This window comes from Callorhinus ursinus, unplaced genomic scaffold (assembly GCF_003265705.2).
Source record: "Callorhinus ursinus isolate GAN/ISIS: 27379988/994484 unplaced genomic scaffold, GSC_fseal_2.0 scaffold6, whole genome shotgun sequence".
NCBI lineage: Eukaryota > Metazoa > Chordata > Mammalia > Carnivora > Otariidae > Callorhinus > Callorhinus ursinus.
In genome coordinates, this window is record NW_027397068.1 from 23,817,592 (window position 1) to 23,835,042 (window position 17,451).

General features: G+C 35.9%; 1 long non-coding RNA gene across 1 annotated transcript in view; it reads right to left on the reverse strand.

Annotated features, from left to right (window-relative positions):
* Positions 1-5,331: 5,331 nt before the first annotated feature.
* The window catches only part of LOC141372891 (uncharacterized), a 41,441-nt gene continuing 29,321 nt past the window's right edge, over positions 5,332-17,451 (reverse strand). Inside the window, exon 3 of the long non-coding RNA XR_012378413.1 lies at positions 5,332-5,605. This is a non-coding gene — a long non-coding RNA (uncharacterized lncRNA). The remainder of the gene's footprint in view (positions 5,606-17,451) is intronic.

Genomic DNA, 17,451 nt, shown 5'->3' on the forward strand with positions numbered 1-17,451 from the left:
GAAGTGAAATAGAAACCAAAAGAACAGTAGAACAGATCAATGAAACTAGGAGCTGGTTCTTTGAAAGAATTAACAAGATTGATACACCCAGGCCAGACTAATCAAAAAGAAAAGAGAAATGACCTAAATCAACAAAATCATGAATGAAAGAGGAGAGATCACAACCAACACCAAAGAAATACAAACAATTATAAGAACATATTATGAGCAACTCTATGCCAGCAAATTAGATAACCTGGAAGAAATGGGTGCATTCCTAGTGATTTATCAACTACCAAAATTGAACCAGGAAGAAATAGAAAATCTGAACAGACCTATAACCACTAAGGAAATTGAAGCAGTCATCAAAAATCTCCCAACAAACAAAAGCCCAGGGCCAGATGGCTTCCCAGGGGAATTCTATCAGACATTTAAAGAAGAATTAATACCTATTCTCCTGAAACTGTTCCAAAAAATAGAAACGGAAGGAAAACTTCCAAACTCATTTTATGAGGCCACCATTACCTTGATCCCAAAGCCAGACAAAGACCCCATCAAAAAGGAGAATTACAGACCAATATCCTTGATGAACATGGATGCAAAAATTCTCACCAAAATACTTGCCAATGGGATCCAACAGTACATTAAAAGGATTATTCACCATGACCAAGTGGGATTTATCCCTGGGCTGCAAGGTTGGTTCAACATCCGCAAATCAATCAATGTGATACAATACATTAACAAAAGAAAGAACAAGAATCATATGATCCTCTCAATAGATGCAGAAAAAGCATTTGACAAAGTACAGCATCCTTTCTTGATCAAAACTCTTCAGAGTATAGGGATAGAGGGTACATACCTCAATATCATAAAAGCCATCTACGAAAAACCTACAGCGAATATCATTCTCAATGAGGAATGGCTGAGAGCTTTTCCTTTAAGGTCAGGAACGCGGCAGGGATGTCCACTATCACCACTGCTATTCAACATAGTATTAGAAGTCCTAGCCACAGCAATCAGACAACAAAAAGAAATCAAAGGCATCCAAATCGGCAAAGAGGAAGTCAAACTCTCACTCTTTGCAGATGATATGATACTGTATGTGGAAAACCCAAAAGACTCCACCCCAAAACTGCTAGAACTCATACAGGAATTCAGTAAAGTAGCAGGATATAAAATCAATGCACAGAAATCAGTGGCATTCCTATACACCAACAACAAGACAGAAGAGAGAAAAATCAAGGAGTTGATCCCATTTACAATTGCATCCAAAACCATAAGATACCTAGGAATAAATATAACCAAAGAGGCAAAGGATCTGTACACAGAAAACTATAAAAATACTCATGAAAGAAATTGAAGAAGACACAAACAAATGGAAAAACGTTCCATGCTCGTGGATTGGAAGAACAACCATTGTGAAGAGTCAATGCTAACTAGAGCAATCTACACATTCAATGCAATCCCCATCAAAATACCATCCACTTTTTTCAAAGAAATGGAACAAATAATCCTAAAATTTTATGGAACCAGAAGAGACCCCGAATAGCCAGAGGAATATTGAAAAAGAGAAGCAAGGCTGGCGGCATCACAATTCCGGACTTCCAGCTCTATTACAAAGGTGTCATCATCAAGACAGTATGGTACTGGCACAAAAACAGACACATAGATCAATGGAACAGAACAGAGAGCCCAGAAATGGACTCTCAACTCTATGGTCAACTCATCTTTGACAAAGCAGGAAAGAATGTCCAATGGAAAAAAGACAGTCTCTTCCACAAATGGTGTTGGGAAAATTGGACAGCCACATGCAGAAGAATGAAACTGGACCATTTCCTTACACCACACCCAAAATAGACTCCAAATGGTTGAAAGACCTAAACGTGAGACAGGAGTCCATCAAAATCCTAAAGGAGAACACAGGCCGCAACCTCTTCGACCTCAGCCGCAGCAACTTCTTCCTAGAAACATCGCCAAAGGCAAGGGAAGCCAGGGCAAAAATGAACTATTGGGATTTCATCAAGCTAAAAAGCTTTTGCACAGCAAAAGAAACAGTCCACAAAACCAAAAGACAACCGACAGAATGGGAGAAAATATTTGCAAATGACATATCAGATAAAGGGCTAGTATCCAAAATCTATAAAGAACTTATCAAACTCAACACCCAAAGAACAAATAATCCAATCAAGAAATGGGTAGAAGATATGAACAGACATTTTTCCAAAGAAGACATCCAAATGGCCAACAGACACATGAAAAAGTGCTCAACATCACCGGCATCAGGGAAATCCAAATCAAAACCTCAATGAGATACCACCTCACACCAGTCAGAATGGCTAAAATTAAGAAGTCAGGAAACAACAGATGTTGGCGAGGATGCGGAGAAAGGGGAACCCTCCTACACTGTTGGTGGGAATGCAAGCTGGTGTAACCACTCTGGAAAACAGTATGGAGTTTCCTCAAACAGTTGAAAATAGAGCTACCATACGATCCAGCAATTGCACTACTGGGTATTTACCACAAAGATGCAAATGTAGGGATCCGAAGGGGTACGTGCACCCCAATGTTTATAGCAGCAATGTCCACAAGAGCCAAACTGTGGAAAGAGCCAAGTTGTCCATCGACAGATGAATGGATAAAGAAGAGGTGGTATATATACACAATGGAATATTATGTAGCCATCAAAAGGAATGAGATCTTGCCATTTGCAACGATGTGGATGGAACTGGAGGGTGTTATGCTGAGTGAAATAAGTCAATCATAGAAAGACATGTATCATATGACCTCACTGATATGAAGAATTCTTAATCTCAGGAAACAAACTGAGGGTTGCTGGAGTGGTGGTGGATGGGTCAGATTGGGTGGCTGGGTGATAGACACTGGGGAGGTTATGTGCTATGGTGAGCACTGTGAATTGTACAAGACTGATGAATCACAGATGTGTACTTCTGAAAGAAATAATGCAGTATATGTTAAGAAAAAAAAAGAAGTTAGCAGGAAGGGAAGAATGAAGGGGAGTAAGTCGGAGGGGGAGAGGAACCATTAGAGACGATGGACTCAAAAAGAAACTGAGCGTTCTGGGGGAGGGAGGATGGGTTAGCCTGGTGACGGGTATTAAAGAGGGCACATTCTGCGTGGAGCACTGGGTGTTATGCACAAACAATGAATCATGGAACACTACATCAAAAACTAATGTTGTAATTTATGGTGATTAACATAACAATAAAAAATTATATAAATAAATAAATATGTTATCACATAATGTATGAAACATTTAGGCCATGCCCGACCTCTTACACCTCTCCTACATCAGTATCTGCAGAATATCTCTTTTGGGCTTTTTCACTAGGTGTTTCCCTCTACCACCATCAGTACAGTCTACTCAGTTTCCTCATCCTCCATTCCAAACCGAGCCTTCCCTTTCTTTACTCCTTAAAAATCAATGTTTTTTGAGACATGCTTCACACTGAAACCAAGCCTCTACTCTCAGTTTAAATCCACTGTAGCCAAATGCCGAATAAAAAACAAAACAAAACAAAAAACCCCATTGTAACCAACTATAATTTATTAATATATATTAATATATTATCTATTTTAATAAAATATCAAATAAAAATAATTATTATAATAAAATATAAATATAAAATAATTAAATTAATATATATTAACTAATTGATACGTATTGTTTACACTTGGAAATGACCTTTTCAATTTGTGGGGGTTGGATGTAGGACATTGTTTCTCAGAGGGCTGTGACTTTCTCTTCCCTGACTGTAACTATATAAAATTATTGTTTCATTCCTGACTCTTGAATGAGGTATTTAGATGGCATGGGAGAAGTGAACATGACTATAGTTAATCTCCCACATGACTATGTTACCTGGAGTTACTGGATCTCCTATATCCAAGAAGTTGCTGTTTTTCATACTTTGACTCAATTTGCAGAGTTCACAAAAAGAGCTAAACATAAAGAGAATTACTGATGAAATATTTTGTACAAGTCCCAAGAGAAGTCATTATTTTTAAGAAAAACTTTTCAATATTTGTACTATAATTTATCAATATAATTGATTTTACAGACAAGTTAATACATATTACATGTATCATATATATAGTAAATAGCATAAATATATTGTAGACTGGTTTTTCACTTATGCGTATTATTTAAGTTCCAGAAATACTAAAGAATAGATAGTTTTAGATAAACTCCTATAGGTCTTCAGATATTGCAGATAGGAGTCTAACTAATTTTTACGTATTTAAACATTAAAATATTGATTTAAAAACCATTTAGGACCATGAAATGTTACAAGTACAAAACTTCAATGATATTAACAGATGTGGTTTAAAATCATTACTAATACTTAGTATTATTAGTGTACAGAGTCCAGATATACTCCTCCAGTCAGGTTTGCCTCAGAAAATTATGATTTTTCTTTCATCGATGGTACTGCTGTATTGTTTAGAATTATTTTCAGTCAGTACAGAATATATTCACTAGAAGTATTAATACTACGTCAGAGTACTGCGGTGGCATGACTTTTCAGCAGCACGTTCTCCTTAATGGTCATAGTTGTACTTATCAGATAGCTTCAGATTTTGTAATTTGTAACAGAATTCAATAACTAATGCGAGATTTTAATAGACAAATTTTAAAATGTAAATAAGAGTCAGCCCTATGTACTGAATACCTCTGAGGACACCGTATAGGTACAAGAACTGACATGTAGCCTCTGTTATTATATACATCAGTGGGAAAGACAAAACATATACACTTACATAAAATATACAATTTATTATCATGTACACTGAGTAGAAACCATGGTCAGAGAGTCAGGGCAAAAGATTTAAGCACTCTGTTATCCTGTTAAAACAGGATTTATCCTAAAAATCTATTTTAAACAGCAAAGGAAAACCTCCCCTAATGGCAGAACCACTGACACATAAGTATTTGGTAGTTATCCTTGTTGGTTCCTAAACTGGCCCAGCACAAGAAAGGGCAAACACCGGCAGAAGAAAGAGGAAGACCATTCCAGATTGACAGGTGGCAGGTTTAATAAGCAAGAGAATTTACTTACAAGGCTTATCTCATGCAGTCACAAGATGAGTAGATCTTGAAACCTGTCCACCATAATCTTAAAAGTTTTTTTTTTTTTTAAAGACTTTATTTATTTATTTAAGAGAGAGAGAATGAGAGATAGAGAGCACGAGAGGGAAGAGGGTCAGAGGGAGAAGCAGACTCCCTGCTGAGCAGGGAGCCCGATGTGGGACTCGATCCCAGGACTCCAGGATCATGACCTGAGCCGAAGGCAGTCTCTTAACCAACTAAGCCACCCGGGCGCCCATAAAGTTTATACAGAGGTCTTAACTGGATTCAACAATGTATTCAGTCCAGATGGTCTCAACAACACACTGCTCTGTCAAGGCTGTGTCCTTGAAAATGGCTCCCACTGTGGGAATGGTTGGCAGAGCATATATTCCAAGGATAGGGACAGGGTGAGAAGTCTCCAATTTCAAGGTCCAAATTGTGTATCAACCAGTGGTCATGGACTCGCAATGACCTCCTCCAACAATCCTCTATAGGTCCATACAGATATTATTTCAGAATATTCACATGGCAAAACTCCTAAGGAAATAAAAAGGATAAGCAGATTTTTGTAACACCATAAGTAAAAGAAAATAGCTAATATAGAAAAAATATATGGATTAGTGATTTCTTTCTGATGACTGAAGGGTAGGAAAAAGGGTTTGAAATGGTTATACATGCAGACATTTTGGGTTTCATATTTTAACAGAAATTTAGGCAAAACTAGAAGAAACTATATGTAACATGACTTGTGCTAAAATCCATCCACAACTAAAAACAAATACAAGAAGAGGAAACAAAATTTAGGAATTAAAAGTAAGAGTAGACTTGAACCTGACAGATCTTGTGCAAGAAACAAAGAAAATATATTTGATAGAATTTATCCTAAAAGTCATTCATATTGTTCACATTTTTCTTTTCAAATACAAATTCCAAATGAGTCTCAAAAGTTGAGCTTTATATCCTGATTCTAAGTGCACTAGTCCTCCTTTCTATGATTTCGCTTGCCATAGTTTTAGTTACCCACAGTCAACTGCGGTTCAGAAACAAATAACTGACCTTCTGAGGAGATGATCCTCCTTCTGACATATCATCAGAAGGTTAAGAGTAGCCTAACACTACATCACAATGCCTGAGTCATTCACCTCATTCTATCTCATCCCATAGCCATTTCATCATGGTTCATCACAAGAAGGAGGAATTCAGTACAACAAGATATTCTGAGAAAGACAGGGACCATATTCACAACATTACAAAATATTGTTATAACTGTTCTATTTTATTATTAGTTATTGTTATTTGTATAGTTATTATTATTATATATTATTAGTTATTATTATATATTATTATTAGTTATTGTTAATTAGTATTAGTTATTAATTGCTTATTGTGCTTCATTTATAGATTAAACTTTATGACAGGTAGGTGTATATAGAAAAAAACATAGTATATATAGGGTTAAATATTATTCATTTTGAGGCATCCACTGGGGGTCTTGGAACATATCTCCTGTAGATAAGTAGTGACTAGTATATTCTTTTAAACAATTTTTCAGCTTAGCAAAGCAAGCTATGTATTTTAGCACAATAGGAATGTTGCCATTTTAACAGGATAGGAGACAAGTGGATTTATAATCAATGCTTTAAGCTCCTACTTCAGAAGACTAGAGTATGCTATAAAGTTTCTGATCCGATTTTAGAAAATATTTCAAATCCACTGAGAATCTCCATTCTCCACATCTCTGGAACATGATTATTTGAGAACATCTGTACTTTTACAAGACTGCCTGCTTCTGTGTTGAGACATAAAAACAGAAGAAAATTGAGCAAGCCAGTTCATGTGGTTCACATCAAGAAAACAAACAAGCGAAAAAAATAATTTTAGAGTGCTAGTTACTCAGTTGAAAGATACAAATTGTCAAAGAAGTTAAAATTTTGCTGAGAACTTATATTTAGCAGTCTCAACTAGATTTCTCCTTTTAATGTCACACAATTGTGGTTTTAAATAAAATCTAAAATGTTAAGGATTATACTCTTAAGACAACATGTATTGATTTTAGGTATAAAATATACATATCCTTATCATAAGCATTTTTTATAATAGAAGATTTAAGAAAGAAGAGAAAAATACTCTTGGCCATCCCAAATAATTATATTTTTGTGTATTAAGCAACAGTTTATAGCCTTAAAAACCTCTGTAAAGAGGTCTATAAAATATCCCTATTGTTTCCTCTGAACAATTTAATTGAAATATGAGTTATAATTTTCCATTATTTCAAATAGTCCCCTTTATTTTTCCTCCTTCTCATGCTTTATGTAAATTCTATAAGAAATAACTGCTTTGATTTTAAAAGAGATAATTCACTTCACTCATGCTATTTTTAGAGCACAGATATTAATTTATGATTTTATTGGTTTTGGTTTAAATAGTACCTAGGGGCAAATGGCAAACTCAACCAAGATCCAAAAACTTCATAATGAACAGAAGAAAAACAAAATTAAAATGTTTGACAAAATAAAAAGTGCTTTGGGGCACCTGGGTGGCTCAGTCAGTTAAGCGGCTGAGGCTCAGGTCATGATCTCAGGGTCCTGGGATCGAGCCCCATGTCAGGCTCCCTGCTCACTGGGAGTCTGCTTCTACCTCTCCCTCTGACCCTCCTCCCTGCTTGTGCTCTCTCTCTCTCTCTCTCTCTCTCTCGAATGAATAAAATCTTTAAAAAATAATACATACATACATACATACATACATACATAAATCAACAATCCTTTTGCACTTCACTTACCATGACAAGGTCTGGGCTGGTTCTGAGTTGTTCTTGAATTTGTCCCAATTCCAAGACATGGTCATCTGTTCTCTATTTTTAACTTGCTAAATTTTAGTTTTTACTTACATTTAAAAAGTGGAGAGGGAGGCTACAGTTGATAGCAGGTTAGCATTGAGGTGGCATGCATGGGAAGTAACAAATTCAAGGGGAAAGAGTAGAAGAAACAAAAAGCTATAACAGACTTCTCTGGAAAGTGTCCTTCCATGCTAACTCACCTCAGTATCTTCTGGAGTTGTGAAACTACCCAACAGTTAATATTCCTCTTGAAGCTCTTTAACTATACTATTTAATTACAAGATGGATGTATGTAAGATACCTTAGGAAAGTATCCATTCGGGCTCACAGGTACAAACTCGTGTGTGTGTGTGTGTGTGTGTACCCACATGTCTATGTGTGTCTACATGTTTCTGCATATTTGGGTACATGTATGTATATGTGTATACATGTGTGTATATGTATACATACTTCTAAGTACAGTGTTACTACAGTATTTCTACATGTCATCAATATTAAATCCTCAATCACTTCTCTGATTTCTTCCATCACCTTTCAGTAAATGACTTCTCTAAATCTTACCACTTGTAGCCTTCTTAACAGGTGGACCATTTTTCTACCACAATCCATACATTAATGGCCCTGGAGTTGGTGCTAAGTGTCCTCTTTGCATTCCTTTGTTGCTCTCAGATCACTCTCACTTCTTTACTTTTGAAAGCAAACAATAGTGAATTTCATGTCATTGGCCCATACTACTACACCTCAAAGGTACTTTCTTCTACACTCTCAGCTCATCCCCACTTATATTTTAGTCAATTCCTCCAACACTGCTCCTCTATGAATTTTAGGTAATTTAATTATACATAAAGATAACCATTACTTCAACACTTCTCTTCCAGTGATCTTGCCCTGCTTACTACCTCGGTTATTCTCTGCCATATTCATGTCCTAGACCTTGCTATTAATAGTAATTTTCCTCCAATCTTAATTTCAAGCATCCCACACTGTTATGGGATGAACTATGTCACCCCTGCCCCAAATTCACATGTTGAACTCCTAACCCCATGTACCCCACAATGTACCGTATTTGGAGAAAGAGCCTTTAAAGGGGGAATTAAGGTAAAATGAGGTCCTATAGGTGGTCCTTAAAGCCAATATGATGGTGTCCTTATAAGAAGAGATTAGGACACAGACATTTGTGTTCTCAGAGAAAAACCATGTAAAAACAGAGGAAGAAGATGATCATCTGCAGTCCTAGGAGAGAGAGCTCAGAATAAAACCAACCCTGTCAGAAACTTGATCTTGGACTTCTAAGCCTCGTGAAATAAATTTTTATTGCTTAAGCCATCCAGTCTGTGGTATTTTTAAGGCAGTCCTAGCAAACTAACACACACAGTACCTACAACCCCTTACCTTTCCAACACATTTCTTTTATTACACAATCTCTAACAATTTTTCAACCTAATGTGACCTAGATCTATTGATGATACAGTCCTCATCTCCCTAATTTCCTTCTTGCCCTCTTTTCCTAACTTGAATTCCATGTTTAACTGTTTTAGCTTTTTACTGAATTGTAACATGCACACTGGAATATACATGGCACATATGTGCAGCTTGATGAATTATTACCAAGTGAACATTCTCATGTAACATCCATGTAACCATGTGATCATGTAACATGGTTAATCAGTTGATCCTTCCTTGGCCTTCTCTTCCTTCATTGTGTTACTTTAGCATAAACACAGCCCTGGTTAAATCCAATTCTCCCTCTACTCTGCATGTGCACCTGTAAAGGTAAATGAGTCCCGAAAAAAATCGGTAGCCACGTGTGTGAATTCTCACGTTGAATTCTAGAAGGGCCTTGATGTTGATTACCTTGATCTACTCTCTCTTTAACTTTCTAGACCAGGGGTCAGCAAACTTTTTCCATGAAGACCAGATATTGAATATTTTATTCTTTGTGAAACAGATGGTTTTTGTCATAACTGCTCAACTAAGCCATAGACATAGCTGTGTACCAATATAATTTCATTGACCAAAACAGGCAACAGTCTGAATCTGGCTCATGGCCTGCAGTTTGCCAATGCCTGTTCTAGACTATTATGTACAATCGTCTCTTTTTTCCTCTAATAGGCAAAACCCCCCAGAGCCCATTCTGATTCTTAAATGATGACCTTGATTCTTAATCCAATTAGAAAATTAAGCAATGTTTTAGGAGTATTATCTCCCTCCATTAAGCCTAGACATTGCCAGCATCTAGACACATGCTGTTTTCTCTATCATCACCATAGGTTAATTTTCTATACTCCTATTTAAGGCCAACATTCTCAACTGTGCAATGGATCCTATATCTTATCATCTGCCAAAAACAACTTAAATAATCTTTCTCCCAACTCATCTATTTTTCTCTTGATCATTTCTGTCAATTACAGAACTAAAAACAAAACCTTAACACCCACATCCCCTTCCCTTTCACATATTTTGACCAGGTTTTCTATATTCCCTGAATCCAGTACCTCCTCTCTGTTTGCTCTTTAACAAATACTCTAAGTAGGCTTTTGCTCTCACCACTCTTCCAAAACTGCCCTTATAAGGGTCACTGATACTATCCTCATTGCAAAATCCAATGATCAATTCTCATTTCTGATCTTTCAGTAGCATATGGCATAATCGACCCCTTCAACTTCCCACATGGTTTCTTCACTTGTCTTTCAGAACACTTCACCCTTTTGGGGTTTTTTGTTTGGTTTGGTTTTTGGTTATTTCCTCCTATTGCTGCTCATTCTTGATCTCCTTTGTTGGTTTAGTGTGATCACATTCATAATATGGGAGGGCTCAGTGGTCAGTCCTTGACTTTTTCTCTCTTCTATCAGCCCTCACTCCCATGGTTTGTTGTTCTTACATATTATCTACATGATAACACTCTAAATTATTTTGATTTATAGCCAGTTTATATTTCAACTTCAGAGTCATATATTGAACTACTCCCTTAATAAAGTTTGTTTACATTTAAGTAGTATCAAAATATTGTACTACTCTCCAATTTAACGTGACTAAAACCAAAATCCCAGTGTTTGCTCTCACTCTGCTCTACCTTCAATTAATGTAACTCCATTTGTCTGATTGCTTAGATCAAAATGTACTGTCATCCTTGCCTTCTTTTTTTCACATCTGACATAAAATCCATCTGAAAATTCTACTGATCTTCAAAATATCTACAGAATCCAAGTACTTCTGAACTACACTGCTAACACCTTGCTCTAATCCAACACAAGGTCTACTCTGGATTTTTGCAAAAACGTTTTTTAACATTAATCTGACTTGGATGCATCTGTGAAGTTATGAGCCCTGTGAACTGGTGAATGTCTTAAGTATATCCCATCTCTCATATCAGCTAGGGCATGCACCTTCTACGTTGTTCCTGCTCTTGACTGCTTCCAAATCCAGATAACCTAAATCTTTTGTCCCCAAAGTAGGCCGGGTAAAATATGAGAGGAATAAATCCCCAGTAAATAGCAAACCAATCACCCTGGAGCTGCTGCAGCCTCTGAATGGCTCCCTTGCTCAACTTAACCAGGGCCCGCCCTGGAAGCAGCTGCGTGGTGAGGACCAACTACAGCATAGCACCAACCAAGTGCTGAAATCCAAAAAGGAAAGGAAGTGTGCACACACCACATGTGGACTTCCTGGCAGGAGTCCTGAGCATTGTTCCAAAAGCCTTTTAATTAATCTCTGTGCCTCCACCTTTGGACCCATATACTCTACTCTCAGCCAATCTAACAAAGTAATTATTTTAACATATAAGTAAATCATAGAATTCTTTTGTGCAAAAACCCTAGCAAGGTCTGCAAGAGCCAATGTATTTACATTGACCTGCAAGAGCATTAACTAGCTCCCAGTTTCCTTACTAAAGCCATCTTTTATTATTATTATTATTACATTCAGTTAGCCACTGTATAGTACATAGTTTTTGATGTAGTGTTCAGTGATTCATTAGTTATGTATAACACCCAGTACTCATCACAGCATAGCACGTGCCCTCCTCAATACCCATCACGCTGTTACCCTCTTCCCCATCCCCCTCCCCTCTGAAACCCTCAGATAGTTTCCTGGGGTCCATAGTCTCTTATGGTTCATCTCCCTCTCTGATTTCTCCCCCGTTGGATTTCCTTCCCTTTCCCTATGGTCCTGCCTTAAAGCCATCTCCTACTACTCTTCTTTCCTTTCACAGTACACCTGTGACACAAGACCTCCTTGAGCTTCCCTAATATTTATGTTCCAGTCTCAAGGATTTTTGCACTAGCTTCTTCCTTGGCTTGGAAATATCTTTCTTCACATGTGTGTATATCTTGCTCCATCACCTCTTTCAAGTCTCTGTTCATTTGACACCTTTCTTTTGGTGGTCTATCCTGACTGCCCTAGTTAACATTCCAAAGCAGTATGCCTTACCTACCCCCTGCTCTTTAGTTTGTTTTTTTTTGTTTGTTTGTTTGTTTTTTATTTTGTGGGTTTTGTTAGCCCTTGTCTCTTTTTAACTTACTATATAAGTCAAAAATTTATTATATTCAATGGCTGTCTAAGCTGATTAGAATGCAAGATTTTTAAAATTTTATTTTAATTTCCACAACTAAAACCCTAGGTAGCACATGGACACAGTAAAAAATGTATGCTTTATGTTGGAAACTGGATAAGAAATTAAATATTTGGGTGAATGAAAATGAAAAAAAAAACAAATAGGAAGACTATCAATATATGAGTTTAATTTCTGAAATCTTGCATTGAAAAGTTACCAAAAGTGCTTTGGAAAGAATAAGAAGTCAAATTACATTTAACTTGATCACGGTTTTAATAATTTCAGCAACATATTTTGTTACCCCTTAAACAGGCTGCAGGTTTATTTCAGTGGAATAAGCAGAGATTTCTGGGAGCTTGAAAATTTTTAATTTTATCATCATATGCCACGGTATCAACTCAATTAATAGTAATTGAGTTGTAATCAGGAGACTATTTCCAGAAGGAATTCACATAAATACAATTATCTTAGTTGCTTAATCTGTAGGTAAAAGTATGTATTTACTCAGAAATTTAAGAGTATCATTTTCATATTCTTGTCCAATAGCCAGCCATTCCTTTTACTGCTATGCTTTTCTACCTCCTATCTCTGCTTCCACTCCTACAAACACATTAAAAGTTCAAAATCACAATTGTGCTTTATTTACATATACAACTACATATACATGTATATATTAAATTGAAAATTGTAGAGGCAGAAAACCTCAGCTGCATTTAATTTAAAGAACTTGATAGATCATGACATACAAAGTAAACCAGTTAATGATTTATCTTTACGGTGGTAATTTCTTTAAGAAAGCATTTGATGCACCAAAAACTAATGATGTAATATATGGTGATTAACATAACAATAAAAAATTAAAAAAAAAGAAAGCATTTGATGCATACTGTACATATACTATAGTGTGTGTGTGTGTGTGTGTGTATGCATGTGCGTGCATGTGTATCTTAAGTTTTTTAAAAGAAATGTACCCAAGTTTCAAAGATGGATCAAAATTAAGGTGTTAGGAAATCTATGTGTTTGCAGATACTCACATATTTGAGCTGGAGTAAAATAAACACAAATATTACCAGGATGCTTGATCAGATGTTTCACTTTGCACGTACACATAGCTTTAATGTTTGTATTTCCAACTCTGAATGAGTACTACTTCTGGTCCCAGTTACAGTGTCCATGTGGACATGCAAAAGTATAAATCAGTTATTAATTTCTATTTTTAAGACCTAATATTGATTTAGCTAATAGTATGAGTGGAATGTCTGGCCTCCTGAATATATGCTTTGAATTTCACTATTCAGCTTGAAGGTTTGAAGTCAGATTTTTCAAATCTATCAGATATTCTGACAAATATTAGAAACTTAGTCTTGATATTCCAATATGTAGATATTAATTACATATATTTAGCATTTACTAAGGAAGAATGGTCATTCATAGTACTATGCTGTATGTTTATGTTCACTTTAGTGAGTTATCCCAATGTTTAAATAGAAAAAAAATGTGTATTTTCAAGTCCTGTAGAAGAGATATAGATAAAATCCAACCTCATTAATTTTATTCCCTATAGAGATATTCTCCAGAATGCTGAAAGAAATGTTGCTTTACCTTTATTTTCTTAGCTATATCGATTTTGGCATTCAGGTCCATGTTAGGGCTTAGAATATAAATTGTATGCCTGTAAAATTTTCCATTTTGTTAATGTCTTTTATGTGGCAAATTCCTCTTGTTCCTTATTATGGTCTATGAGTATAATGAGTGGATAATGATATCCAATATTCTGAATCGTTTTATGCATATATACCATATGCATGCAAATTGGATTTGCCTAATACTCTGATCTTTAATTTGCATTTTCATAGAACTAGTTGAGTATTATGAGGTAAAATTATATTGACTGGTTTCAATATCTTAAAATGTTAAATCATCATTATATGGGAAATGTTCGAAGGCATTAATTATAAATGAATCATGAAAAATATTCTCAAGGCACACATCTTGAGTTATAATGTGATAACAGCTACATGTCCTAAAGATTTATTTTAAAGTTAGGGTGCATACCCAATGCTTTGATTAAAAAATTAAACTGAGTTATTTCAAAAGGAACATATTCATTTTTTTCTTACTTGAAATACCAACGTATGTATGTTTATGTAATTCTAAGCTGGTACAAATTAGATAGAAATGGCATAGGTATATCATGGAATAAAAAATCCAGAGACACCAAGTGTGCATACCAATGTAAATACCTTAGATTTTTATTCAACAAAAATATATTGTAATGTTTACTGCCATAAACTTTGTTTGTAAAAATACTAATAGAGGCTCCTAATCTGAATCATTAGAAACCATCCATGTCCTAGCATGAGACTTTTGCCCTTTATCTTCTGGTTACAAATTAACAGTATTTTCAAACCAAAAGGCTGAATCAGGTAGGGAGTTGAAACTAGCTAGAAGTATGTAAGCATCCTTGTACTAAACCAAAGTCTAGCTAAATGTGCCCAGGTTTCTGATTTGAGGAATCCAGACAAAAGAAACATGATGAACAAATATCCTGACACATAAAAGAGCATGGTGAGGGTGGAAATGTATGTATACTTGGTTTTATTTTATCAGTCTTTCTCAATCTTACCTGGTTACTCAAAAATTTAAACATAGAATTGCTATATAATCTAGCAAACCCACTTAAAGCTATATACCCAAAAGAATTGAGAGTAGGTATTCAAAGAAATTATTTGTACATCCATGTTCACAACCACATTATTCACAATAGCAGAAGGTGGGAAGCAACTCAAGCATCCACAAACAGATGAATAAACAAAATTGTGATATATACGTACAATGATATATTATTGAGTCTTAAACAGGATGAAAATTCTGCACATGCTACAGGAATGAACCTTGAAGACATTATGCTTAGTGAAGTAAGCCAGTCACAAAAGGACAAATACTGTATTTTAGCCATTATATGAAGTATCCAGAGTAGAGAAATTCATAGAGAAACCATGTGAAATGGTGATCGCCAGGGACTGAGTGGAGGGGAGAATCATGAATTATTGTCTAATGGATACGGAGTTTCAGTTTCAGAAGATGAAGAAGTTCTGGAGTTGGATGGTGGTGATAGTTGCACAACAATGCAAATGCACTTAATGCCACTGAACTGTGTACTTAAAAATTGTTAAAATGGTAAATTTTATTTATGTATATTTTACCACAATTAAAGTACAAAACTGAAAACTTTTTTTTGCTGTGAAGTAATACAGTGACATTAAATACCACTAAAACTTTTAATTAGATAGAATACTCAATATTCAGAGAGATTGAGTTATCAACTAGTTCTTTTCAGAATAAGTCTGAGAAGTTGGATACCTTACAGAGAGGCCCAAAAGTTTCATCCCTGCATCCAACAATGGCAAATGACTAAAAAGTGTCCTTGGCTTCCAGAAATGATTGCTTCTGTTACATAAAGTTCTGTACCTGATCTTACTCTATAGTTGGGAGCTTGTAAGGAGATATCATCACCTGCAATTTTTAGTAATTTTTGCCATTTTCCTCAGAAGCATATTTATTGTTTTTGTCTGTTTGGTTTATTTTCTCTTACTGAATCTATCTCACATACTCAAAATTAATGACTAAAAATTGTAGCATCAGTGTAAGTTTGTGATGATTATAACAACTGTGATGTAGAAGTATGAATGGTGATGAAAAATACTCCATCCCTCCATGGAAGATTGTATGAGGATAAAGACCTACAACTGGCTACCACCCTCTGGGTAGAGTTAAGAAACCTAGCAGTTGGTACTACTGCCTACAAGTTTGGTTTCATAGTTGTATTTCCTTGTAGCTCTACGTGCTCAAGGATAGTAAGGACAAATAAATTGTATGCCTCCCATGGTAGGCAGAATTCTAAAGATGTCCTGCCAATATTCCTCTCCTCTAGTTATTCAATTACACACTAATCTACATACTTTTGTGAAATGGTTTTGCTGACTAAACTAAGGCTTCAAATCTTAAAATAGAGCAATTATTCTGGATTATCCAGGTGGGACCAAGCTACTCACTTGAACCCTTAAACCAGAGAAACCTCTCTGAATGTGTGACACCGATGGAGGAGAAAAGGAAGTTAGCAAGGTTCACAGAGTGAGAAGGACTCAAATCTCCATTACTGGTTTGGAGAATGAAAGGGGTCACAGACTAGGGCAGGAAGACTTCCTCTGGAATCTTGAGAACAACCTACTACTAACAACCACTAAGGAACTGAGAACTCATCCCTAAAGTCACAAATGGCTGAATTTGGCTAACCAACTGAATGAGCGGGAAGCAGATTCATCCCCTGAGCCTCCAGAAAGGAACACAGGTCTGCAGACACCTTGATATTGGTGTTATAATACCTGGAGAAGAAGAACCAGTTAAGTGATGTGGACACAGAGCTCTCTGTGATACAATAAATTCGATTTGTTTTAAGTTTCTACATTTGTTGGAATTTGTTACAGCAGCAGTAAATGCTGCTCTCAAGTAATTGCTTAACGGAGAAAATGCTCCAAGGAAATTTCCTCATGTTGGGTTTAAACAGAATGGGAATACTGAGATCCTCTTAATGAGTCTTCAAAAATTAAGATCCTTTTATTTTATTTATTTATTTATTTATTTATTTATTTATTTATTTATTATTTTTTATTATGTTATGTTAATCACCATACATTACATCATTTGTTTTTGATGTAGCGTTCCATGATTTATTGTTCGCATGTAACACTTAGTGCTCCAGGCAGTACGTGTTCTCTTTAATACCCATCACCAGGCTAACCCATCCCCCCAAACCCCTCCCCTCTAGAACCCTCAGTTTGTTTCTCAGAGTCCATAGTCTCTCAAGGTTCATCTCCCCCTCTGATTTCCCTCCCCCCATTGCCAAAGGCAAGGGAAGCAAGGGCAAAAATGAACTATTGGGACTTCATCAAGATAAAAAGCTTTTGCACAGGAAAAGAAACAGTCAACAAAACC